At 41.8% G+C, this 27,887-nt stretch overlaps 1 long non-coding RNA gene across 2 annotated transcripts in view; it reads left to right on the top strand.

Moving 5' to 3' along the window:
* LOC139806094 (uncharacterized) overlaps positions 1-27,887 on the top strand; it is a 238,339-nt gene that overhangs the window by 18,918 nt on the left and 191,534 nt on the right. For both annotated transcript variants that reach the window (XR_011730100.1, XR_011730101.1), the window contains one exon: positions 18,197-18,324. This is a non-coding gene — a long non-coding RNA (uncharacterized lncRNA). The remainder of the gene's footprint in view (positions 1-18,196; positions 18,325-27,887) is intronic.

A 27,887-nucleotide genomic window follows, 5' to 3' on the forward strand; every position in this document is an offset into this window, starting at 1 on the left:
TCACTGAATGAGAGCTGGAGAAGTGAGCAGTAATTCTGGTTTGTGTTGCTACCCTGTGCTGTTGCTCAGCCAAACCACTCTCATGCTGAAAAAAATTTGTGACATCATAAAGTATGATTTTTATGTTTCTTTGGAAAATGAGTTTTAAAAAAGTGACACAGTTATTCAGGAAAAAGCCTAGTGTTATTCTGAATAGAGCTCTCCTCAGAGCAATATGTCTTTCTCAAAATAGTGATTATAAAATTATAGGGGTTATCAAACCAGCCTAAAGCCTTCCTGCGAGAGGCCTGTGGCCAAGAATTATCCTGTGGAGAATATCACTAGCCAGTGGATGTGTGTTTTACTTCTTTTACAGCTTGGAGTGAATTTTAAGTAGCTGTTTGTCCTTTTGTGCTGGGGGTGGGTTCAGTTCATTTGCAGCTTACTGTGGCTCAAGAGGTAGACTGGACAAACAGAAAACAAGGACATTTCCCATAACACCACCTGTCAGAATGCCTGCATTGCATTATAATTATTTTAAAATGCTGCAAACATTTAATTGCTTCTCCCCATTTAAAGAATGATACTTTTCTAACTGGACCTGTTGGCAAAAGCAGGTGTTTGGACATGGTGTGAATTGCTGAAATTTGTTTTTTTTTGAAGCCCAGTCTCACCAGATTCCCAAACCATACCCACTTGGCAGGGGTAGGAAAGCTCAGTCACATGGTGCTTGCTTCTCCCTCCCAGCCCACCCAGCAGCAATTGGCACGGGGTGTTTCCTGCAGATGGACCCCAAATGGCACACGTACAGCTGATGTGCTCTGGCACTTGGGGAATGAGATTGCATTTGCCAGTTAGCTTGCAAGCCAGGAGCCAGATTTAATTTGGAAGAGAATGGTCCACAGTTGCTGCAGAAATAGCAAAGAGCAGATTTTTTAATCATCCTCTGTTCCTCCCTGTTCAGTCTCATCCCCTAATTGGTAAATGAGAGGCCCAATCAGCTCAAATCAGGGGAAAAATGTGTCACAAGCAGCCAGTGAGACAGAAAACAGAGGTACCCACTCCTTGATATCCTGATCTTGCAGCTGTTTACAAGTCAGATTTAGCTAATCAAAGGGTCCCAGGGAGCAATTAGTCTCTCTGTCTAGGTTCCATGTGTAAATTCTAGTAGAAAAGGGATTTTTTTTCTGCCTGCTGCCCTGATTATTTTTGCATGCTGTTAGCCATTTGCCATTTTACCCACCAGAAGGAACATATAGTGCCATTCTATATACTTGTAGATAAATATAGCTAGGCTGATCAGAAATATGAACATTTTTGAGTGTACTAAAGTGCTTGGAAGAAGTAAATTTCACATCACTTTGTGTTTATTAATCATGGGGGTTTTCACTTCCCTGTGTTTCTTCTCTGATAGAATGTTTTCCTTCTGTGTAAATTAATTCCTTAAGCCATGATCCTTCAAAATGAATAAAGACTGCCTCAGCTTCTAGGCTTTCAGATGCTTGAGCAGGGTTTGTTTTCAAAGCAGCTCAGCAATTGGCCTTTCAAGATACCTAAAGCTGGGGAAACTGAAATTACCTCACATTTACAGAACATTTGGCATGATTGTTCTTTGCAAGGAGATAATCCCCTCCGGTTAGAGCCCTTCCATTCCTGGCATAGGACAGTTTATTCTGGAGGGTATGGAGTGGCAGACTGTAACCCTGAATATGTAACAGAATTTTCATGTTCTTGAGCCATCAGTGTTTAGATCTGTTTCTTGCAGAGTCATCTGCAGCAGCTCTTGCTTTCCATCTCCTGACTGAGCCCCAGATGTGTTGCATGCACTGAACCCTGGTGCCCTGCTGCCTCTGTGTTATTTGGATTAATTGATTCCTCCAAGCTTTAGCCTGTCATGTGCTGCTTTCTGCATCTCTGCTACACAGGTCCTGTGGGCCTCAGCTGTCTCCTTGGTGATTTCTGTTCCTGCAGGATTATCTGTGGGACTGGCTAGCTGGAAAATAGGCTAGACCTGTAATCTCAGCTGTTCTAAGGACTTTTTATATACAGTTATTATTATCCTCATTTATTATTCTGTTATCTACCAGCTACACTCACAAACATGCATTTTTCAAGCTGTTGTGTGTTTCTCATGTTTTTTTTATGCTGCTTTAAGTGGGTTCTTATTGGCTTTAGTCTGTCAGGCTGTCTGGAGCTTTATGTTGGATTTGCAGAATTCAGTGATGTCCTGAAGGCCTCTGAGCATGTTGAATATGGCCCTGGGGCATCCCTGACCTGGGCTTGCAGTGCTACCCACTGCCTTGTGCTTTTTCTTGGAAAATGCCAGATTTCTATGTCATCAGTGAATACAGAATAGGCCATTTCAGTCTGAAGGGACCTGCAGTGGTCACTTAGTCCAAGTGCCTCACCAGTTTAGGGCAGACAGAGTTAAAACATTGTTTTAAGGACATTGTTTGAATACTTTTTAAACACTGAGAGGCTTGGGGCATCCACCAGCTCTCTCAGGAGCCTCTTGCAGTGTTTGACCAAATAGTGGAAAGTGATGCAGCTATAGGCAGAATCTCATTGCCTCCCACCAGGCCAGGTTTGAGCCTTGAGGACCTGACCTAAGATCTGCAAGAGCCATTGCTGGCTGTACTGGTGAAGAACACAGCTCAGCACATCCTTTGTCTTGCTTGGGAATGCCAGGGAGCAGGATCAGGGTGACTCTGGATGTCCCTGCTCTCCACTTGATACCCCAAGGGGAGAAGGTACCTGAACAGCAGCTCAGGAAACTACCTGGAGCAAATTATGGTATAAGTGGCTTGAATTGCACTTTAGGGATGCAGTAACCATGGAAACTTAAGGGAGAAGCTGTTTCTCAATTGTCAGAGCTAGCCTGACAGTTTAAAAACTCTTCATTAATACTTTGATGTGTTAGAGTCTGAGCACTGTATACAAACTCTCTTGAGGGTAAACAAAAGCAGAGAGTATTAATAACAGCAGAGAAGTGAGGCAGTAGTTTTTATGTCAGCAGAAGCAGGCACATTGGGTGTGATGAAGCAGTGCTGATTGACTCATGCTGCTGCTCCAAGCCAGTGTTTCTTAAGACAGTAAAATGATCATTTAGTTTTGGCTGACTAGTTTGTGCCTCACTACATATTTCAATTTATCACTGGTATACAAAGATGTGATTCAACTAGAACAGCCTCAAGTACAGATAGAGTTGCTTTGGTATAAAAGTATTTGGTCTCTTTAAAGCTTCAGTGATGTACTGGTAACCAGATTATGAAGCCAAACTGTTCTTTTCTGAAGTTGTATAGCTGTATAAAAACTGTGCCACAATTCAGAGCCCACTTGAATGCCATTAAAACATCAGCTCAATATTTTATAGCTACCAGAGAAACAAATAACAATTAAAAAAATAAGAATTTTATTTTTCATGCATTCTTTTCCTAAAAACCAGATAATTAAGAATTGTAGCAGCTGTATTGATAACAAACTGAAGTGTTAGCTGGTTTGAGAAACTCCTTGCCAAAGACTGTCAAACTTGTATAAAAGTGTGTGGGACCCAGAGCCTGTGCAGTGCTTGGAGGAGACATTTATTGAGTATTACTACATAGGCAAATATTGTTAGATCTGAGCAATTCCTTGAGTTGAAAATAGTCAGAGGCTGTGAAACTGCTTGGGAAGTGCCTTAGATATTTGCACAGCTCTTGCCTGTCTCCAGGAGTGAACTTCTGGGCCCATGTTGAAGAGAGGGTATTTGGATGAACCCAGGTACAGCTGCTTTCATGTTCTTAGCTGGGTTAATCAGAGTATTAATGCATAAGCAAACATGCCAGACAGAAGTGGTTGTTAATGCTCACTGATGTAGACTGTAGGCACTTCTCTGACAAGTGCAGTTCAGTTTTTAATTGCTTATAATAATGCTTATTGTGGGAAGTGGTGTCAAATCTTTACTGAAAATTACACACTAACTTTTTGTTTGCACACATGGGGTATTTAAAAAGTGCAGAACTCTGTAGCAGTGGGTTGGTTTCATAAAACTGCTTCCCTTTTCAGAGAGGTATGTAGAAGATAAATCACTCTGCAGTCTGTGCATTACAGTATTATTTCTTTTCTGTAAACTGCTGCTGAATTTTTTCCATTTAACTGTTTCCCACATTGCTGGCACTGATTCCTGCTAAACTGTAATTATTTCTTATACAATTCTGTTTACAAAATTTATGCATAGTAATTTTCAGTTAAAGGCTGAAAGAATAATCTCTCTCTCTCTATATATATATATATATGTAAAAAGTATAATGGCTGTCAGAAGATTTCCATGCTTGATCTGATTCAGGGTTTCTTGTACCATGTTCCACTGTTCCTGCTGTTCCTGTTGATGCCATGAATCTTGGCTGGAGCCTGGAGGAGGACCTGGAGCTCCTCATGCCTGGACAGCTGGCACAGGGAGTGGGATCACCCTTTTGGGTCCCTCCTGAGTCCCAGGGCTCAGAGCAGATTGGAGGCTTGACTTGTGCTGGGATTTGTGGTTCTTCCAGAGTTATTTTTCTTCTGGGAGGCTCAGATCAGGGTTTGACTTCTGCCAGGGAAGGTTCTGGTAGAAACCCAGCACCAAGTTCCAGCCTTTTGGCCCTGAAGCAGTCAGAGGAAGGAGCAGTGCATGCCTGGTGGCTGAGGTGGCCCAGTGACAGTCCAGCCAGCAGAGATGGCAGCAGCAGCTGGGTCTGCAGCCTGTGGTGGTGGTGAGGTGAGTTCTGCACTGATTCCCTCAGGGCACCCAAGATGTGGTACCCAGCTCAGGCTCTTGCTGCAGGGTTCTGCCACCCTGGGATTCAGCCATGCAGTCTTGGGCTGTGGAGCTTTCCCTGACCACAAGCCAGTGCTGAGTAAGTAGGATGCTGTCTTTTGTAGTGAGTGAAAGGTGAGTTATCCCAAATCTAGTACAGCCTCTGATGTGTTTGGTATTTTAGAGTCGGTTAAAAACCCAAATACTGAAGCTAATGTTCCCAGCGACCTGGGGGGAATTAACAGCGTGCTGCAAAGGCTGTTTATATTACTTTAAAAATCCTAATTAGCCCATGAACAGCAGTGAGTGTGGGCTGAATTGCCCAGCTTCAAAACAAGACAGTCAAAAACCAACCTCATGGGAAAGCAAAGGGGGGAGGATGGTTGCCATGAAATAAATGAAAATTACCCTCTCCATTTAAGTAATGGCATATTTTGAGAGTTATGTTACATTGTTTCACATTTTCGATTCTCTAGGAGGTCAAGAGGCAGAGGAGAAGCTTCAATAGGCTAGAAAAAGATTTTGACTACTAGAAATGATGACAATAAAATCCTGGATGCTTAGTTGCAATGAAATCAGCTGGAAACTTGTTTGGTGTGGCTGCAGCTGAATTAATCAAAACAATTGTTTTGCCCTAGACTCTACCTTTCCCACTATTATTTCACTTCCCCTATTTATATATAAGCCAACAGGAATTTGACTGGGAGCTTTTATAAACTCCCCCTGGAAATCTTGACTTCAAAGGGGTTTTGTACTCTTTATTTTTCTTTATTGTGGCTGTATCAGAATGTGGTATAATGCTCTACCCAGCAGTGTGATCCCTCCTCCTGGAATTGTTCCAGGTGCCAATATCTTGAGATCTTGTTGGGAAAAAGTTTCAGTGGAAATGTTTTCAGTCAATATTATTGTTGCCCTTCCAGGGTCCATCTGCCTCTAATGTAGGAAACTGAATGAAAGTAGTGTTAGGCTTGTGCCATAAAACTTGAATAGGAATGTTGTTTGTTTCAGTATTGACAATGCCACATGTTTTCCCCTGGTCAGCTTTGTTTAGTTTGGTTTTATTCTGTTGTGCAACTGTGACCCTCCTGTGATGAACAAAGGGAAAACAACAACTTTTGCCTTGGGATTCATGAAGATTTGTATATATTTGTATTAACTCAAGTCCTTCTGAATCAGGCACAGTAAGAGTATGTTCTCCATCTTTTCTGATGTTTTAAAAGTTGCCTTTCAATCACGAGGAAGCATCAGGTGATACCAAAGATCAAAATAACTATTACTTTTTATGCAGTTAACTTCTGATAAGTTACAAGCCCTTCATTTATTACCTCTGCCTGGCAACAGTGGTCTAAGCTTGGTTCAGAGATTTTTTTTATATGCCCTTGTTTATTTTTAACTTGAACTGACTGATATTCCTGCCTCTTCCTTACACCAAGGCAGTCACTGTCACAGGCAGAGGACTTCCATCCATCATTCAGCCCTGCATCAGACCTTACTTGGTGTGTTGTGTGGTATGAGAGTGACTTTCACTGTTACAGTTGCTCCTCAAATGTGGGAATGTTTTATTCCAATGAGAAGTCTTTGGTAGTGCAGCTAATTTTAATTGCAAACTGTTCAGATCCAAAGATGACAGGAAAATGATGTAAGATATCTCTGGATCCTGTGAGAACATATGCTATGGAGATAAAACTTTTGTGGTAAAACACTGAATTAAATCCAAGTTAGGGAAGGGCTTGGTCTCTTTCCAAAGTTGTCTTTGTTTCAGGCAGTTTTGAGTTCCATAGATACCAGGCTTGGAAACACTTGGGTCATTTGGAGAGTTCCAGGCATGGGCCTTTAGGTTCCCAGGAAACTATCACAGGACCAGAGCAGAAATTGCCTTTCCCATCTTGGATCATCATGGAATCTTCCTTTCCATGTGTCTGCTGGACCTCTCCATGTTCCTTGTGTCCCCATACTTCCAAAGCACACATTTTTTTTTGGTTTTTATTCTGTTATTTTAAAGCTCTGTTCAAGGAAGTGGGCCATTAGCTTGCCCATTGCATGAGGTGGTGTTTTTCCTCTTAAAAGATGAGATGAAAATGCTGAGACTCTTGAGTGATTGGACTCTCTGAATGCTTCTGGGTGTCCTGTAATAGTTGTTAATGTAAATTAGCTATATATTCCATTAACTGAGCCAAAACTTGTACTCTGGCTGAATGCTGAGAAAGAGAACCTGTCTGAATCTGATCAAAGAAATTAAAATAAGAAGCATTCAGTGGTAGCAGTTAATGAACTGGAAGTAAGTGGAAAGAAAAAAGTCTATTTCCAGTAGCAAAACAGTAAGAGGGACTGGGTTTGTTTGGGAAATGCTCTGAACACGGGGTTTGCATTACCCTCCCCCATTAAATTGTCTAAACAGCCCCGAGGGGCTTCCCTGCATCTCTGCCAGGCTGCATTTCAGTTCTTAACTCCTAAATTCCTTGAAATGTGACAAGGAGAGGCACAAGGGGGAAGCCCTCCTGTCTGGCTACAGATAAACTTCTGTTCCATGTTACTTTGGTGAATCTCCACAGTTTTATTGCATTCTCACTCCTAAATTTGGCCATTCCCTTGGTGACTGCTTGTGACCAAAAGATTCTGATCCACAAGTTCTTATCTCTGAGTTCTCTGGTTGGTTTCAGCCATTGCAAAAACATCTTGGGCTGTAACTGGTGTTGAGAAATTAGCTTTCTGGGTGATAATTGCTGGAGTTAAGGCACCCTCCTTCAGATTCTCAGAGTTTGTGGATCCCACGTTCAGTTTGCAGCCTGTCAGGCTTGCCTCAAATTCTGAGTAAAACTTTTTCTGCCAAGTAACATATATACTGCAGAAAAGATGATCTCTAAGGACCCAATTCCATTATCTGTTATTCCCAAGTTGTTCCAAATGACTTGGGGTATCTGAAGTCTAACCAGGAACTCCACTCAGCTCAACTGGGTCCAAATTCAGTGCCTCAAACAGAGGAGGAGCTGCAGCTCTCTCCAAGGAGGAGTCCAGATAGAATACAGGCTGTATATTCAACCCATCATTTGAGAGAATACTCAAACTGTCCTTATCTTAGAAATCACCCGATGTTTTTTCACACATAGAACAAAATGTTCTTAAAATTGCAATTTCATGTGCTATTACTCCTAAAGGATAAAATCCCATCTAAAAATGTTCCCTACTATTTATTATCCTGAAAAAGTGTATGTGTGGGGGGGTTGGTAGCTGCAAGAATGCTCTGGTTTGTAAGTACTGTTTAGGAAGTAATTTTGATGAAGTGTGTTTACTCCCTGAAAATAGCAATATGAAACTATTACAAAAAGGCTTTCAATTATGCAACTTTCAAAACCAGAGGCTGAAAAATGTATAAAAAAATATTCAGCATGATTAATAAAGCAAACCAAGTCAGGGAGGGGTGTGTGTAGGAAAAGCTAAATAGATACATACATGTATTGTAAACACCTCCTCTCCCCCCTCAAATAATTTTTCTGTGCTTTGGGATAAGATTTAAAAAGACAATGTACAACTTGGAAAAGCAAATTACTTTCCAGCCCTGGTAATAATATTGCTGTCATACTTTTAAGTCTTCAAAATAGGCCTCCTAACAAAGCCAGTGCAGAGTCTCCCATTCTGAATTAAAAGCACAATACTGGTATGGAAAGAGATGTGAAGAGGCTTAACAAAGACCATAATGAGTCTTTCAGGCAGATGTGCTGCAGTTCAGGTTCTTTTTTTTCTTTACCTGCTGTGTGCTCCAGCACAGGCTTCCATTGTCTCAACTTGGCACAAGGTATTTTAGAAGGTATCATTTGGGAGCTGGTATTGATTTCTGGGGTAGAAAATTGCCAAACAGAAAATAGTTTCTTCAGTTGACTGTCTAGCTTAATTCATCTTCATTTCTTCAATAGGGAGAAGTTTTGAAGACTATAAGGAGCAAAATAGGAAAAACCAAGCAAACAAAAACAAGAAAGGAAAGTTAGAATCATAGTCAGAAAATCAGTGGTTTGGGTTGAAAGGGACCTTTAAGCTCATTTAGTTCCAGCTCCCTAGCATGGGCAGTGACCTTCTGCTTGCCCAGGTGTCTTCATGGAGCTGACTGTGAATTTTACCAGGACTTTAATTCCTCAGGTTCTTGTACAGTGACTGTTTCTCTCCCAAGTGATTCTGACAGACATCAAAATCTATATAAGCTTTCCTACGATATCAAAATCACAAGTTTTTTTTTTCTTACCATAAATATATCTAAAAATATTAATAATGTGTCTATAACATAACAGCTCATCAAACCTTTGAACAGTATCAGAAACCTGGATTGTGCCATGTTCTTTACTTTTCTCCCCAAGCATTAATTTTGACCTATTTCCTGGCAAAGATTTTCATCACCTTCTTGTGGTATCTTTCCCCTTACAACAAAACATCAATGGTAAAACAATTGATACTGAATTTCTCATACAAGAACAGAATCTCAATCTTGGAAAGTTCAGAGTCTGAAAGCCTTTGAAAATCAAAAAAATGGATTGAAAGTTCCAAATGGATTTCCCTGGAGGCTGTTGGGTTTTATTTACATTTTGTATTTCCTAGCAGAGATGTCAGTTGGTGTTTTCTGAGTTTCTCTTTAAGGAATGAAACAGAAATGTAAGGCATGAGCTAAAAGGTACAATAAATTGTCAGCCTCTGCCAGGAGGCAGCCTTTTGCTGATCCCCTGTGTCTCTCTGCCAAGTTTCTCCTGCTCCATGCTATACCTGAAAACACTCAGCTCTGTTTGCCAGTGGGGCTTCTTTAAAAGCAGATAATTGCCACTCAGCTGCCATTCCTAGGGCTCTCTTCCAAATCCCCTTCCTCTCTCTGTAAGGATAAGGCTAAAGCTTTTAAGGTGGATGCCCCTTCAACACCACACAATGTCTTGTTTTAATTTGACATCAAACACACTGAAAGCTGTTGAAGTGCAGGCTGGTGGAGATCTGGGTAAACTCCTTCCCAAAAGGTTTCTCAGTCCTAGACCTCTGCCCCATCTTGGAGCAGTATGGAGATGCACTTTCATCCTTTCTTATCTTTTTCAGTATCTAGAAGCATTTTTCATTTGTGGATCTTTCCCTTCCCCCTGTAGAAGGGAACAGAAGGGGGGGAAACTCAAAGTTTAGTGTTTTGGCTTTGCACCATTACAGCAATCTCAGTGGGAGCCATTGGATTAAAAATTTAACAACCTCAAGTTCTGAAATTTTCACTCCAGGTACTGGAAAGACATTGTTAAATAAGGGGCCTGCAATCATATGGTTTCTTCTGCAGTCTTTAGTCAATAAAATGTTCTTTAGATCAATACAGATGTTATTTCACTGCTTGGAAACATTTATAAATATACTTTGGAGGTAGTTACAGCAGAGTCAGTGCATAGTAGGGATAGCTCTTGGGTACAACACAGTTATAGCTCCACTCATGCACAGCAGGTATCAATATAAAATTGGATCCAACAGCATAAAATCACAACATCCTCCCTCCAGAGGAGCTCCAGATAAGCTGCACTTGGGGGACTGAGGGCTGAGTGTGCTTAACATTGTGTTTTGTTCCCTATCAACAATGTTAGCAAAAGAGTTTTGCAGATTTATGTTGATTATTGTATCAGTAAACTGACACAGTCCCTTGCTGAAAGGATGTTTGTGAAATGTGTGTCTGGTGCCTTGGTAATGGAAAATACAGAGGATAGTTCTAATTCTGCCAACTCATTTCAAGTAGATGAGTTTTATGCTGCATGCCTTGGGTGTAAAGTTTGGACATTGCTGATCTTACCTGAGAGGCTGGTGTCACAATAAAGTTGGTGCAAATAATATTTAAAGTGCTGCTGAGTGAAGGCTGGAAGATAACAGAACCCTTTTTGTAATATTTTAGCTCTGGGATACAGCTTATGCCTTCAAAGTATTACACAAACTATGAATAACTAAATATCTGGATTGACAAAGTAGATTTTTTCTAAACCAAGAGAAATGAAGCCCTAGGGTCACAGATTTAGAAGGTTTCTATTCTTCCTGTGTCAGGAATGGGATTTTGACAGTCTGTTGGCAGAAAACTTGACTTTTTTAAGAGGTTTGTATTGGTAGTGAGCAAGCCTGGGTCTGGTTTTGATCTCAAGCTGTGTGACAATATCTTTGGGTGCATCAACAGCAGGGAAGGGGACTATGCTGTCACATCCTAAAGGTTCATAAATGTGGCTGCTGCACAGGGCTGTGATGAGTGAACTGTGGGGAGGGATGAAGAGCATCTTCTCACAGAATTAGGGGGATTGGAGCACGAAAGAGATGGCTGGGGCTGGGCCAGGGCTTGCCTGCAAAGTGCAGGTTGGTACTGGCGTGTTGTTACCACACTAATTACACATGCCAGGGTTGTGCTGAACAGTGTCTGTCTTCCAAGTGCTTAATTTTGCTATCAGTTTTAATTTTCATATTAATTGCTATTAGTTAAACTGATGTAATGAGCCCAGAGTGGCAGATAAAGCTGAGGAAAGGGGTGAGGATGGATTCTGAGCTGCAGAAGCAGGCAGCTTGCTAGGAGAGGTCGCTGAGGGCTATCTGCAAATTCACAAGGAAATCTGCAGCTCAGCCTCGGTTTCAGTGTCTTCCAGTTGTGTTTTGAAACCACTGAGTCCCTCAGACAAGTAATTGTTCATTTTGGTGCAAACTCCATGCATTCAGACTCAAATCTCCTGTTTTCAGACCCAATTAGGAGATGGTAATTACCTGTGGGACGCAGGGATTTTGTTTGTCTGCCAGGGCAATGCAGATATTCTGCTTGTATCTCCCAGTTATCAATAAAACAGTGTTTTCCTCTCAGTGTTTTCAGGCAGTGTTATGCCAAATGAAGGCAATATTATGAGACTGCATGTGTCTGGGAATAATCATGCCTGCCTCATGCTCAGCCCCAGCTCTTGGGTGTTTGACACACAAGTAGCTATTTGATGATTCTCATCAGTACCTTATGGGTGGTGAAGCTGAGGTCATCCAGTCACAGAGTCAGAAGATGAATGCAAATCTCTTGAGTCCCAGTACAGTGATATTATACTGAACTTGGCCTTTTTTTTAAAAAAAAAACATGTCTATAACATTATCTATCCTAGTATAAAGCAACCACTCCAACTCAAGGACAAGCTGAGCAGAGGAAATGTATTGCAAAGTAGCTGTTTGGTAAAGGAGACCTGCAGAATATGGAGAACACTGATTTCTTCTCAGAAGTGCACAGAAGAGTGGATTGGGAGCCTTTCATGACACAGCACTTAGTTGCCAGCCACTCTAGTGGGTGAGAAGAGAGACTCTCAACTTGTAATATATAATTTCCAATAGAGCAGAAGAGACAGGTGGCAACTCTTATCTCTGGATGAGGATTTCCTCTTCATCTTCCCTTCCTAATGGTCCTAGTCCTGGCAAGGCTGAGAGTGTTAAGGAAGAGAATTGTTTCAAATATACAGGTGTCTTAAAGAGTGTCAGCAATCTGGCTACCTGCCTGTCTTAAAATAGTTATCTTCCACAGTATGCTTGATAAACCAGGGGCTGTCAGAAACTCTGGTGATCTTTGCCCTACAATGCAAATTAAACATGGTAAATTGGAGCTGCTGCAAACAGCCAAGGAGTTGACAAAATTCATTACTGATAAACAGAATTTGGATTACATAGTTTTGTTTTCTTCCTTTTCCTGGACTTGCAGTGAACCTGGGACAAATGTCATCATCACTGAGGTCAGGATAAATGACAATACAGCAAAAAAGTCACACCACCAACCTCTAAACCAGGCCTAAATGCTTGAATGCCAGTTCACTGTTTTGTGACTGAAATGGAAATGCATAAATAAAATCAAACAGGTAAGGGTTTTGTTCAGCTGTGAGACTGCTGCCTCTGCTTTCAAGCCTGCTGGAGCTCAGAACATTTGTGCTTGCCCAGCTCCTGCTATTAGTCCTGGGAAGAGTCAGATTCTGGCCATGGGGATGAAACAGAACAGTACAGTATTTGGTATGGAGGCTGAGCAGAGATTGGTGATGTAGGAGACTGCTCTCACATCTGTTTTATCAGAACTTGTCTTGCCTGTTTTGGCAAACAGCACACGCTGCTCAGAGCTGATATCAACAAAAATTGGAATTGCAGGAGTACCATGCTGGGAGAACTGGGATTGCTGTGGCTCTTCTCCCTCCCTTCATACTTTTCCCTGCCTCAGCTGTGAAGTTCAGATTTACTGAGGGACAAAGTTATTTGCTGTCCTCTTTCCTTGTGTACATGTCTGGGAGGAAGGAGACTCGAGTGGCATCTGGACAGCTCAGGGCAGTGCCTTACTGATGCAGAAGAGAGCTACTTACTCCATCTTCTCTGTGTCTCTAGGTCAGTCATAACCTGATCTACAGTACATAAAGGTGTTATCATGGCACTGAATTGAATGTGTTTTGACAAGTAAGGTAAAGAAATGCAGAGAATGACAGAGAGCTCAAATCCCAGACCTGATCTTGTAATAGAGCAGCTGACAAATATACCCAGGGAAAAATCACAAGTTTTTCAGCAGAAAATAGAGTGGGAGGAAGGCTTGGTATTTGTGCAGTGTCCCAGATGCTTGAACATGAAAGAGTTTTGTTTATGCACATAGAAAATACTGATTGGGACCTAATCATTAGTGGAGAAAGCTGCCTTATTTATGTGAATTTGGGGCTAAAAAATAGAATAAACTGCTTTTTGAAATCCCCAAGTCAACAGCAGATGCTTTTTCAGTAGTCAAATGCAAGTTACTGATCTAAGGCTTGCAGTAAGTGGATTAAGTGTTATGGTCTGTGCCACAAAGAAACAGACTAGAAAATCTCCTTTGGACTGAAATCTGCAGAATAAGAATTATGTAGCAGCATTATTGATCCAATAACCCTAAACAAAAAATAATAATAACATGTTCTTGAACAACCACCAACTGAAGGAAAGATTAATTCATCTTGTCTTATTCACTACTCAGATATTAGAAGCAGTAAATAACAAAAAGAGGTAATATATTAGAAACCTGCATGTGGGACATTTTATCCCTGGAACTACTTTGCCAAAGGCAGGCATCTGTGCATTTTTGGGATGGCTGCCACTGTGGAGACACCTTTTTCAGAAGTAGCTCAGTCTCGAGCAGAAACAATGTCTGATTTGTGTGTTCAAAAGTAAATACAAAAAGATTTTGCTTTCACCATCCAGTGCCTGCTGAACTGTTCAGTGCTCTGTTGGTTTGCTGCTACTTGTCTCTGGCTTTTCCACCCACAGGGAAAATTTTGCAAAGGTTGGCTTGACTGACAGCTGAGAAATGCCACAGTAGAGTGAGGAGCAAGTCAGCCTGGTGTGGATGTTATTTCAGCTGGAACTTAGTTTATTAAAAGAGGAGAGTCCTGAATTTCCAAGGCACACAAACAGAATGGGATTTCTGGTGTATTTAGAGCTGCTGTGCCTCTGGGGCTGTATCTGCTCCTTCACCCTGAGGGTGCACCTTCTGAATAGTGGGATTTATCCTGTGTGCCTTTAGACATACAAACCAAGACATCTACATGATCCAAAGATGTCCACAGTCACATCTGTGGGTGTTCTGCCCATCCTCTTCTCCATGGACAGCTGGTGGAATACAGGACAACCTAATATCTACCTGTGTGCACTATAGGTTTTGAGGTGGTCATCCTCACCCTTCTTGTGGTCAGTGGTTAAGAAGCAGTGTGAGTTCAGCACTAAAAACTTCATTTTACTTTCAGGCCATGAACAAAAATGCTGCTCATGGGTGCATTGCAAGCTGTCAACTCACAGGTGCATTTCAGCTCTAAGGTTTCTGTCCCAGAAATTATCTTCTAAACACATGTAAATAGGAAACAGTATTGCTTGTCTCTGGGGTGGTTTTAAAGCACTTGGATGTCTTAGGTGCCAGCTGGGAGTGTTAAAGGTTGGTGTTGAAGCAGGACAGGTCTGAGGTGGGATGGGTAAGAAGTTGGAGCATTTGCCATAGTTGACAGCCCTAGATTTAGTCTGACACCTGTGATGGGGCTGTTGGCAATCATGTCCAGTTTATAAATCTCTTTATTTATTTATGAAATGAGAAGCAGCCTCTTCCTTTCAGTTGAGAGTTTTGACTTTTGCAAGTGAGAGATATTAAACCAACAGATTGAAACCACTACAGCCATGGGAATGCCCTTGGACTTCAGGGAGATTTGGCTTATGGCCTGCACCACCTTGTATTGTGCTGGTTCAATTAGAAAAGAACAATAAATTAAAAGATCACAATGTTTTCTATTAAAACACAGGTAAAAGGGTAAAATGTGTGGGATGGGGCTTCTCTTTACCTGCCCTAAGCATTTACCAGTGTACAATAACAATGTATTTGCAGTGTACCAGTAACAATGGGAACTCCCAATCCAACAAGTTCACCAATCTCTTTTTAGTCTCATTGAGTCCTCAACATTTTCTGGAAAACATTTTTCAGAAGTAATCTGCCGAGGCAGGGCAGGGGAAATGTTAAAACAAAAATCTGTGCAACAGGAAATAATATTAGAAATCTGTGAGAATCATTTATCCTTTTGAAGCAGAATGGTTTTTAATTTTCTCATGCCCTGATCTCCCTGGCAACAATTTAAAAGTGCATAAGTGTTCATGAATCAAAGCCATGCACGTCTGCATTTTTAATTATGTGTCATTGGATTGAAACTTTCCCTTTGATCTTTGCATTTAAAGGGATTTACAATTTAATGATTACAATCCCAATGTCTATGCTTGTTATTGAGCAGTGTCACAAAGAGGTCACTGTTGGACAGAGGGAAGAGTTCTGTGTTCAGGTTGTTACAACACTGCCTGAAACCTGCATTATGCTGTGAGAGGGGGAGAAGATCCCCATGGGATGATGGAGCTTCCCAGTGGTGGTCATTATGGGCCTTTTGCTCTAGGCAAGGCATGTAAAACCAAAGTGAGATAAAATAAAGAACAGAAATAACCTGGTTGCCACATCAGCAGTCCTGAGCTCCAGGCAGCTGCCTCTTCCCTGGGGACTGGCTCCACTCCTCCCCATTTGCTGGGAATGGGTGATGGCTTTGAGGGGAATGGGTTGGTTTGTCTTTGCCATCAGAAATCAAGGACATGGAAGCACCTGAACACATTGGTTCAGCCTGGGGTAAACACACAGCTGTTTTATGGTGCCTGTTTGGAGAATGAATACAAGGGGGCTGGTGTCAGGAGGGCTAAAGGAAAGCTTTGTGGTTGAAACAGATTTTGAGGGCAGGGGTGTCAAGCTGCCTTGGGGTGAATGAAGAGAGGGCTGGGGATGGGAAGGGGATGTAGTGGGTCTGGAGTGGAAAACATGAGGGGGTCTAAGGAGGGTGACAACTCTGAAGGATCTTCTATGCAATCCAGGGCTGTGGAGAAACCAGGAGTGAAATCTGTACAAAGTACAGAGATACTCCAGCTGTGGATGCCATAGAGGTGGTTAAGAGGTGTGGATGACCTTGGTAAAGTCACTTGTTTTCTCCTGAGGCTCATCAGTGCCCAACCACATCCTATGTGTGTGTGGTAATCCCCTCACCAGCAGAGGCTGCCCTGCTCACTGCTGGCACTGAAAGATGTCACCAGTGTCCCCCTGGATTGAGTGCATGTGTGTGACTTGATGCACAGCATGTGCTGGGTACCTGCTTATGAGTTGTTGTTTCAAAGCTTTTTGCTAGATATTTAATTTTCTTGCTTAATAAAGGTTGTGTGGATGGGTGACCCAGCCAGAATGAATTCATGTTACTTTTCATATGCCTGCACAGAATTTACCTCTTGTGAAGACTGCTTTAAATGCTCAATATTATTGTATTTTCTTATAAGAAAATCAATAAAAGGTATTAAACTGAAAACCCTGAGCAGAATACTTTGTGTCTTACTAAGCTGCTCATGGGTTCAGCTAGGATAGCAAGGGCCCTATTAATCAATGCCTTAAGTTGACTCCGTGGTGAGCTGATGAGTTGAAAAATTTACTCTTTTTAGAGTGTCTTAATGTGGTAGGCTTTGTGAATTGAGCACAGGTTTCTGCTACTAGCAGTGAGTTAACATGGCAGAATTTAACATCTTTTATTGAGCTGATACTTAAAAAAAAAAAAGCCAGTGTGTTTTCACCGAAATGTGTTCTGTGATAATCCAATTTTACAATCATTTTCTCAGATGAAAAAATTCATGCTTACACCATTGACAGCTGCTGTTGAATTGCTCCAGATGGCAATATACTAGAGGTAGCCTACTCATCCACATAAAGGCTACAGGAAAAGATCCTAATAATTTTAGTCCTGTTAGGAGCAGTCCTGTGTTTTGGAGCACAGGCACCATTTCTAGGGTAGAGAAGTGCTGTAGATTAAGGATGAGCAGAATCAGACTTTGGGAGTCATTGTGGTAACAAGGAGGAGGGCACCAGGGAGATAAGGGAACTTTTAAAAAAGGAGAAAACTCAGGGCAGAATTTTTTTCATTTGTTTTTTGGTTGTTTTAGGGTTTTTTGTCTGAATGAAAATGTTCATAAAGCATGAGCAAGTAACAAGAGCAGTGCTTGAGTTTTTGAAGCAACAGTAATCTATGGACTATTTCTGCCCATGAGCTAATTAGTGACACAGTGTAATTAGAGGGAAAAGAACAAAAGCAAGGGAAGTATTGCTGTGGGCTGCAGAAGGAAATCTAGGTAAGCAGCTAAATATAATATGCTGCTCTTAAAACATTATAACTTGGTATTAGGTTTTAGAGAGCACATCATCAGTGTGTAAGGGTAGAAGCATTGATTCTGAGAAGTACATCCACACCTTTTGAAAATCTCTTCTTTAGATTGCATATCCTTTTATTGGAATACATTTTAGTTAAATACTCTGTGATACTCCTTTTGAACTTTCACTCAATTCTCTATGCTGAAAAGGGTGCTGAAAATTTTACTTCAAGCAGTAGCAAGGGGAGTTGAGGCCACTGCAGTTCTGTCCTTCCTCCAAGCCCTGCACCAGTGGGGGTGTGGTTGAGTTTCTATAGCACAGAAGTCCCCTTTTGACACTTAAGATTTGACTTCTCAGGCTTGTTGCTACCAATCCAATAATTGCAAAGATCTTGTTTCAAGGCTGGGCAAGGTGATTTCAACTTTACTGATTTGCTCATTGCCTGCATTCCACTGCAGTCAGTTACTCAAGTTGCCTCCTGTGGTCTGTAGGAAAGAGGTTTGAAAAACCTTGCTCGATTACTAAGAGCAGGACTTTTTTGTTGGCATCACGAGCAGATTGTTTAAGAATGCAATGAACTTGGTGCCCTGGTTTTCTTCTTGCCTGCAGAAGCAGTTCTTAGCACAGCTTTTGCAATGGGCCATCAACAAGCTTTTGCCAGAATGGAAAGCTGTTAGTGAACAGATTTCTAACACTGCCTGCTCCAGGTTGTTTTGTCCATTGCTGTATTAACGTGGCATTTTCTTTTCCAGGTTTAAGATGTGAAACATCCTGCAAGAAAACTCGAAGCTGACATGCTTGAGGCTTGGACCATCCCACATGTGAGACTCTGCTGAAATTCTTCCTTTCAGGATTCCCCTAAAGCATGTGGGAACTCCAGGTAAGTCAGAATCAATTGGTGCTTGGTGCTGGTTCTGTAATAGTTTTCTTTCCCACTTGTGCCTTATGAGCTTCCCTGTTGAGTGCCTTCTTGTCTCAATCTTTTGTTATATTTTTCTCTACATGGTTATGGACTAGAGGGAACATTCAATATCTCATTCACTGCACAGCTCCTATCAGGAAGAGCCTCTGTTCTTGATAGGAATGCAAAGCATTATTCCAATTGGCTAAAACCAAGTTGGTTCCAATAAAAAATTAACAGAGAAACAAGAGGCATACTGAAAATCATGCATATAAATTATTCAGCAAGTTCTTTAAAATAATTAGCACATTTTGGAAAAATACTAATTGGATGTACAGTTTTTTGCAAAAAATATCCACAAGATGAATTGGGGAAAAAAAAAAGTTTAGCTCAAGGATGCACTTTTTTCTGTTGTGCTTCTCGTGGCTGGACTTGGTGTCACATCAGCCACAAACTGTAAGCAAGGATTCCAGGGTCATCTGCTACACAAATGTAGCAAAAAAAGCCCAGTGCTGCTCCAGAGCCAATGGAAACAGCAACCAGAGCAGGATTCAGGTGCAGAGGGGGGGATCCAGTCCTGAAGAGATGGGGGAGACAACTGCACAGCACCCCAGAGCTCTCGTGGTGGGACAGTAAGTGTAGACTTCACAAGGGAGAAACCCTCCTCCCCTGGGTACTGCACACTTGAGTTCATGGGGCCATATTTTCTTTTTCTGCCGAGATTCTAAAGATTTCAAACAAATATTCAGGCTCCCAAATGTCCGTGAGAGAGCTTGGAGGAATGGTTTGGGTTGCCAGGTGGATGGAAGCCCCAGATACAGTGAATTCAGTGCTACCAAAGCCATGCTGTGCTCTGCAGTGCCTGCACACACAGACTCTTTGGGAAGTCCTGGTCACAACCCTGGCATCTCCCTGTGTCCTTCTCTTTGCTTGTAAAGCCATGGCAGGAAGACAGACATGAGCTCTGCTGGTGGCTTTAGTCCTTGATCCCACAGTGGGTTTGGTGCAGGGTTCTAATCCCCTGCTCACAGGCAGATAGAGATTTCACAACAAGTGCAGTAGCATCACTTGAGACCTCTGTGAAGGGTGTTCAGATCTCAATTTATCTAAGGTTTCCAGTACTGGAAGTCAAACATAACACTCCAGCCTTGGGTGATGACTTAGATTGATGAAAGAAAATTAAAACTTTCAACTCCCTGCCCTTAGGGGAGAACATAATGATCCAGACCAATCCCACTTACCTCTTTGGAATTATTGTTATCTTCTTAAAGGAAGACCATGATTTATGAGATGTTTAGTGGGTGAAAACCTCTGCAAACACTGGGCTGGCTGGGTTATAAATGAGCTGTACACAACCTGGGATTTTTCTGGCAATTCATATTCTGTCTGTTTATGACTGGGGCTTCTTTCTTTGAGTTGCAGAAAGTTACAGAAATAAAAATGATTTGCTGTGCTTGGGTATAGCTTAGGCAATGGTAATTACTTTGTGGAAAGGTACTCCACTTAATCAATGGGCTGATGCACAACTCATTGGAGGTTTCCTTCTTTGCTTCAGTATAAAGGAGAGAAAACAGAAACAGGAAACAAAACTGGCCATGAGGGAATGAGTTCAAACTCATTACTGAAAACTGAGAGAGACAAATGCAGAAATAGATTAAATACAGAGGGAGGGAAAAACCCCAACACAACAAAGAATACAAAAAGAGCAGTCCCTGACCTGGAAATGCTTTAATAAGAACAAAGAATCAGCAGGGAGACAGAGAGAAAGGGAGTGCAAAGAAACAATAAAACATTAAAATCAGTAAAATAGATTCACTTAGTTACAAGTAGGTTTGAGATACAAACCAAATCACTGCAGAAAAAGCAAGAAAGCAACTCAATTTGCAAAGCTAAAGCACTTTCCAGAAGAAGAAGGTGGGATAGTGTTTACCTTTAAGGATAACTTGATGGGTTTTCTTTTGTGGCCTGATAGGCTACAGTTAATCAGGATTGCACAATGATCCCAGGCTTTTTATCTGTGTCAAGGCTTTCTCTAGGGGTGAGGAACTAAATCTGACAGGAGGCACTGGGAGAAATGAAGTGATATGGCCAAAAACTTAGTCATAAGTTCACCATTGCTGGGCTACCCTGCTCTGGGTGTGCTGCTTGTTCTGCTCATTCTTCCAGACTGCATGCTCTGAAGCAAGCTCCTGACTGCTGGGGTTGTCATCCTGAATTCATCTCTCTGCAAGCACCTGTAATGCTCAGTCTGTGACCACGGAGTTATCAGGCCCTTGGTGTTGTTCCTGACCTGTTACTGTAGTGTTTGTAGGAACAGATGGAGTTGGGCATCAGATTCCAGGCAGGAATGAGTGGAAGTCAGGCAGCACGTGAATTGCTTTTGGGAAGCAAAGGGGGACTTGGCAGGAATTCTGTTTTCCTGGTTTTTTGGCTCTTCTGAAAACCAGTGTGCTCATTAGTAAATTTGGATCTTCAAAATAAGAATCTCTGGAAACTGTGGCTGTGCAGGAGTTTGAACCACAACACTTCTCAAAGGTTTTTTGTGACACAAGTGAAAGTGGTGTGTCCTCATCCAGATCCTACACGTGGGTCAATCCAGTACATTTTTGTAAAATGGTCCATGCTGTTTAAACAGAGGACATATTAGATTAGTCACTTAGAATCTGTATAAAATGAATGTGTGCATTGTGTATCTTAACCTTGTAAAATAACCTTATAAACCAGAGGGACAAGATTCTGCAGATGCTAAATACATCTCTTATTTCTTTTGTGGTTCTCCAGCTGAACTCTTAACAAAGCTGTGAAGACTCAGTATCATGATAGCCATGTAGGAGTATTGTCAGAAGATAAAAAGAGACTAGGTTGGTAGGGAGAAATGTATTTTATTAGATATGTTGCTGGGAAACATTTTTCAAGCTCTAAGTTGGGTCTTTCTGGCAACAGTTTGGTTTGTGTATCACACCAGTGCAGTCTGAGTGTTGGAAGAGTTCATGCAGGGGATAGGAAAGGAATATCCCCTCCCTTCCTCTCTGTGTGGGTCAGGACTTTGGTTTTTGGGGAGCATCAGATTAAAGATGTTTGGGAGTAGATTGTACCAGATCTGACAACTTCTGTGTGCTCAGTATGCAGCCATGGTGCACAGAAAATATCCTCATCTGCATCTTTGTTGACTGAAAGGTCAAACTCCAGCTGACATGGCTGTTCTGGGAGTTTGCTTCTCTGTGCAAAACTCCCAGCAGTTTAATGCCTCATCACAGGGGTACTCAAGCTACAGAAATGTGATTGTCTCCTTGTCTGGGCAACAAATGTGTGTGCAGTACCCCAACTGTGAAAATGAGAGAGATCCCTCTGAGGCTTCCAGGGACACGGGCACAGTGTTCCAGCAGTGTGCTGTGAACCAGGAAGGTTTGGCTCAGAGCACCCACAGGGGAAATTGGGTGGAAATTTCAGAAATCTTCCCTTTGCTTTTCCCTCTGTGAATTCCATGTTAAAGGTATCTAAGTGTAGGTATTATGGCTTGGAATTATTAGCCTGCATGGAATAAATGCTATACAGCAGCTGTCCACAACACAACATAAAAATGTACTTGTAAAAACACTCAAGTTTTAGATTATAAGACTGCATGTTATCTTTTTTCCTGGCTACCCTTTTTGCAGGGAGATAGGAATAGCACTTCATCAGTGATTAATTTCCCAGTGAAATGGGAACTGGCATCAGGAAAGGAGAGGAAAAAAGGCAATATAAGTAGCTGGCTTTCTGAAAAGCATGCAATGAAACAATGGGACTAAATGGGAACATTCCTGACAAAGATCTCTTCTGTTCTCTCAAGGCTTTTATTGTACCTAGAGTTATGTTTTATCTTTAAAAAGTGGTGTTCTTTATTTTATGTTGAGCTCTCTTCCCCCTCACCCTCTTTTCTGCTTGCTGAGATTTAAGTAAGCTCTTGTAGTGCTCTATCTCTGATCAGGCTTAAAGATTTGGAAAGCTCTGAGTTTGCAAGGATAAAAGAGGCCTTAGTATCTAGACACTGATAGATCTGATTCTTCACCTCAGGAGGACATTACCACACAGCCTGGGCCACAGATTGCCTTGATAACAAGCTCTGGATTTTTCTTGGTGTGCACCTTCATTTAAAGGTCAAAGCTCTTCCAAAGAAAGAGGAATTGTGGGGTTAAGAAAAAAAATATTACAAAAACTGGTCATATTATCTTGACAAAGCCATACTCTTCACCGAGGCCAGAGGATTTAGAGTGAGAACAGTGGGCTTGATTATAGCTGAAAAAAAATGCTTTTGAGCTGCTCTGAGCTCTGCAGAGGAAGCACAGCCAGAGCATGACTGCCTGGGCCAGCCTGGGCTGGGTTAAGTGTCCAGCTGGACCAAGCAAACTCTCCTCCTTCTCCTTCCCTACTTGGAAACCAACAAATGGCAAAACAGGGATGTGCCAGCCCCAGGCCCTGCAATTCCCTGACCTTATGCAGGAGGAGAGGAAGACATTCCAGTTCAGTGGGTCCCCAGCCTGGGTCTGGCTTCTTCTAGTGAAAATGAACACCTCCAGCTTTAATCCAAAGTGCCTCAGTCTTATATTTCTTGTTTTTCTTTCATCCCTTCCCTTCATACCTAAGAAATAACCCACTGCCTAAGATGTGCTAAACTTCATCTGCTTTTAATCAGGATACCTCCCAGGGTAGCAATTAAGCAGTGATGGCTGCCACTTAATGGAGATGGTAATTTTCACTTAATTGGGGTGTTTTCTAGTGCCTTAGACTTGTGGGGGTCTCTGTGCATGGCTGGCTCTGCCTTTGTATGACTTTTTAGCACCAAGACACACAAAGCAGTGCTTCCCCATCACCTTATCCTCTCTGCTCACTTGACCTTTCTGTAACAGGTGAGGTCAATCAATATTGACTGTTCTTCTGCAAATTCCAGTGGTCAGCCTTGCTCTCTCCTGGAATTTCTCAGCCCCAGCACACAATCTCCTCCCTTTCTCCCCACATTTTTGTGTTAAACTCATAAAGGAGAACAAAACAGAGCCCCACTTATGAATTCAAACCACTGATGGCACTGTGAAACAGAATTGAATTTTACCATCTCTGCAGCACCAGTGAAGGCCAACAGGAGAACCTGAGCCCCAGGAGAAGGGGATAAGGAGTAGATATAATTCTTTTCTCCAGGCTACCCTGTAATCTGCCTTCTGACACCAGCCTCATCTTTTCATTTCCCTGCACTGAAATGTCATGATCTGGACAATGATTCCACTATGGAGTGATCTGTGTGTGGATAACTGATTTATTTTTGTATGTGAGAGTGGATCACAAGGAGCCAGGTTCACTGTTTGACAGAGAATCAAAAAGCTAAAAAGCAGTTTGCCCTGTCATAATGCATTAAAAAAAAAATTTAAGTGCTGATTTATAAATAAATAAAACTGAAGTAGTAGTACATGGTTTGGAGCTGAGAAACCTGAAGAGAAGAAACCCAAAACATCACATGTTGACATTTTTAGAATTTTCAAATTTAGATTACTGAAGTGACAATATTGAAACGTGCTGCTTGCCTCAGCCCTGCCTAATATCCTGACTGATTTACTTTTGAAGAGAAGGAAACTATCAGCAAAAGGAAAAAAAAAAATCTTTACCCACGTGCTGATTAAATGTAAAGCCTGCAAGGCTCTCCCACATGGACAAATGAATTATTTCTTTAATTGACATAATCCCTGCAGCAGGAAATGGTTGTATCTTCACAATGTTTGGCAACATACAGCATAGATTTTGAAGGGATGCAGAGCCTATTGGAGATAGTAGTTGCCATAAGTAGATTCCATCAAGGCTTCCAGATTTTTTTCCATTTTAATCCTAGCTGTAAAACATTGACTTTCCTAATCAATTGTGCAAGTAAATCCTCAGGATTTGCCAGATTATGTGTGAAATGCAGTCGGGAGTACTTAAATAAATCAGTAAATAAACAAGCACATAAATCAAAAACTAGAAGGGGAGAAAGCAGCACTCAGTATCCTGGCTACAATCCATGTTTATTATTTAACTTGAAAATGACAAATCAATGGCAAAATGAAATTAAGTAGCTGTGTAAGCACAGAAGTAATTTTATCAGTGGAGGAGATGCTCATGTTTTACATTATACAGAACACGATGTGTTTACTGAGCAAATGCAGAACCATCACTGAGAGCTGGAATTGCAGCCAGGGCTGGAGGGAACAGGGATGCCAGCTGAGAGATGGGACCCTGGGGACAAGTTTCTGGTGGTAACACTGTGGGCAGTGATGGGAAACTGATGCATTTGGGTTCTTCTGAGAAAATAATGAAACTTGCTTTATGATTTGAAGGTAGAGCTGAGCAAGAAGAGGAAAAGACCTTGTCTGGAGGTCAAGGCTGACAGAGTCTCAGCTAGCAGGATGTGTCAGCACAACTGAGCTGCTGCTGGCTGCAGCTGTAACCCCAGCATGGACCTGGATTAACTGGTGTGGGAGTCAGAAGGCATTAATGTTTCCTTCTGTGGTGGGAACTGTGTAGAAGAGAGGTTGCTCTAGCAGAGACCTGGAACACAAGCACCGTGTAAAACTGTACAGGTTTGGTGCTGTGCTCTAAGGAATTGCCCCCTTTCAGAATATCTCCTGGTGGATATGGTTCAGCCATCACAGGTTGATTTTTTTGGGGATGGGGAAAATTCCTAACCTTGGAGTGGTTTAGTTGTATTTCAGTCTTCATTCCGAGTTCATTTTTTTTCATGGAAAATGAGTGAAGATGAAATGTCACCTGTGTGAACAATCAGGAGAGGTGCTATTAGGACCAATAACAAGGAATTATTTAAAACCAAAAAGAAACTTGTTATGTGGTAGAGTTCATGAGGGCAAAAGATAAGAGATGATTTAAATCATTAGCTGCTGCTCCCAAACCAGCATTCTGTGACTAAAAGGCCAGCATACTGTGTAGAGAACTGATGAGAACAAGTGAAAAATCAAAGCAAAAATTTATGAAATTTGCCAGCTTCAAGTTGCACAGCTTATTGCAGTGATGTTTTCTGCAGAATAAGGTCTAATTCAACTTGAGTAACAGATAAAAATCTTGCTGTAGGTGAACACTTGCTGTGAGAGAGTCCAAAGTTTCAACAGATGCTGTTCACAGTTTACAGTTTGCCCAGTTGTCCCAGTTGGGTTGTCTGAATTCCAGCTCAGATGTGTTTAAACTCAGCCTCAGCTTAGAAAGGTCTGTGGGTTAAGATGTAGCACACATTGAGAGTCTCCCTGGAGCTGCCTGCACCAGGAAACTGAATAAAATCCTAGACACTGATGTAGGCTCAGGTGAAAACAGAAGTACCAGGAGTGATTTTACTGCTGCTCTCTGCTCCTGTGCCAGGCAAAGCCAAACTTGTCCCTAACCTGCTTGTCAGGAGTTGCAAAAGTTAGGAAAAAAGAAAATGGAAAAAAAATAATGTGGAAGCCACTGAAAATTGTGGCAAATTAGGAAATGGAGATTTCATCCAGAAGGGGGGAATTTATGGCATCTGTCTTGCAGGACAGGTGCCTGAACACCCCCTGAATATGTAACTAGAGATCAGGGTGCTCAGGAAGGGGCTGAGGGAATGTTCCCCTCTCCTCACTGGGTCTCCTAAGAACTGCTGGCAGTCAGAGAAATGCTTGGGCTGTTGGGCTTCTCACTCCCACAATGCAGATGTCAAACTCCACCTCTGATCCAAATTTTCCTCTCTCCAAATCTTTGCCCTCCCCAGGTCTTGCAGTCAGCTCCTGCGTGGTGCTGTGAAGGGAAGACTCTCACTGAGGCAGGAATGGGGCAGTTCACAGAGGGCATGGTTGTTTTAAGCAAAATAGAAAAGAAAGAAGAACAATTAATTATTTTCTAGAATCAGTGAATTAATTATTTTCTAAGATCAGGGATCTCAAAACTGCAAACCATCCTGCATCATGGATGTTATGGCTGTTGCAGAGCTCTGTTGAGGTATGGTGTAGATGCTGGGGAATGGTTTTATATGAGGAGAGAAGAAAGATGGAGAGTAATTATGGATTGAGTATTAAAAATCACAAAACAAGTGACTGCTTCCTCTTTTATTATGTGCTGTAGTAGTTTTTTATACATTAGTAGTACCAGGAGGCTTTGACTAAGACTAAAACCTCCTTGGGCTGCATTAACTATGACTTCTGAGGTCTTTGTCTTTTAGGTTTTCTTGTTTGATTGCCTTGAAGTTGCATTTTCAGCTGTTTCTTCACAGTCATGAGGATTAGAAACTTTATTCCTTTGCTCAAAAGACAAAACAGCTGAAGCTGTAGAGGATACATGAAATATCAAAGACCTTTAGTGGAGCCAGGAGAGCTGGCAATGCTGACCTCCTTTCCTCTGTGTTTTCATTGCAGTTTTTATTTCAAATTTTCTTCCTGTCTTCAGCAGTCACTTTGGTTGCTGAAGCTCTTGGGGCTGTAGTTCAGTGGGTTTTGACCCTGGTTCAAAGGAGCTGCATTGTACATCCAGGAAATATTTGAATGTAGAAGTAATAGCAGTGGTGTTGTAGTTGGGACTGTTTAAGGATATGAGATATGCAAGGTCTGCAGAACAATTCACTCTCTGGTATTAGCTGGTCTGATATGGTTGGAAAAGCATTTTTGGGCACACCAGCCTTTTCCCAAATCATCCTTTCAATTCTGGAGCCCTGCCCCTTGTCCTGGCTTTGTCCCTGCCTGTCCTGGCATCTGGGTCAAGTTCATTCCCTCTCTCCCAGGGCTCAGTTTCCCATCTGTAAAACCCATAACACAAATTCAGGAGCAGTGCTTGGTCTGAGGAGCATTGAGTGACTTGGTAGGTCCTTGGCTAAGACCTGAAGCATCCTTTCTGTGTTTCACACAGTCATGCTTAGCAAACATATGGTTTCTGGGCTCTGCTTTCCTAATCCCAGGTTTTTATATGTTCCTGGTGTGATTGGTAAGGGAGGAGGGAGAATCTAAAAGGGTTTGCAGCTTCACTCCAGCCCCTGGTTGTCTCATTTCTTGCAGTTCTCAGGTGGATCTGCAGCTCACATCAGGGCTTGAGCTCATCCCCCACTGAAGACCTTTGCAGACAAGGGCTGCTCAGAATGTCTGGCTGCCCTGTTCATTAATCATCTCTGCTGAAAAACCCTTTTAATTACATTATGTTCAGAATCCATAATATATAATTAAAATATGTAAATCTATTATGTTATTTAATGAGCACATTGAGACCCGAAAGTTTAAATTAGATGTCAACCTGATACAGACCTACTGCTATTGGTTACTTAGATTTATAAATCATTGCAGCCTTGGACATTTTTTTTTTTTTTCCCCCTACCAGGTAGCATTACCTTTTTTTGTTTCACACAATTCTTACATTTATGCAGTCTTTTAAAACTACTGTGTAGTAGTAATGAATAACCACATAACTTTTCTGCAGCTCATATCCATTCTTTAGCAAGATTTCAAGTTATGTTTCCTTTTTTTGCTCTTTCTTGGGAGGCACAGCAAACTGCTAGCAGTACAACAGAGGTAGCACAAATAAGCCCCAAC

The sequence above is a fragment of the Heliangelus exortis genome, chromosome 21, assembly GCF_036169615.1.
Source record: "Heliangelus exortis chromosome 21, bHelExo1.hap1, whole genome shotgun sequence".
Taxonomy (NCBI): domain Eukaryota; kingdom Metazoa; phylum Chordata; class Aves; order Apodiformes; family Trochilidae; genus Heliangelus; species Heliangelus exortis.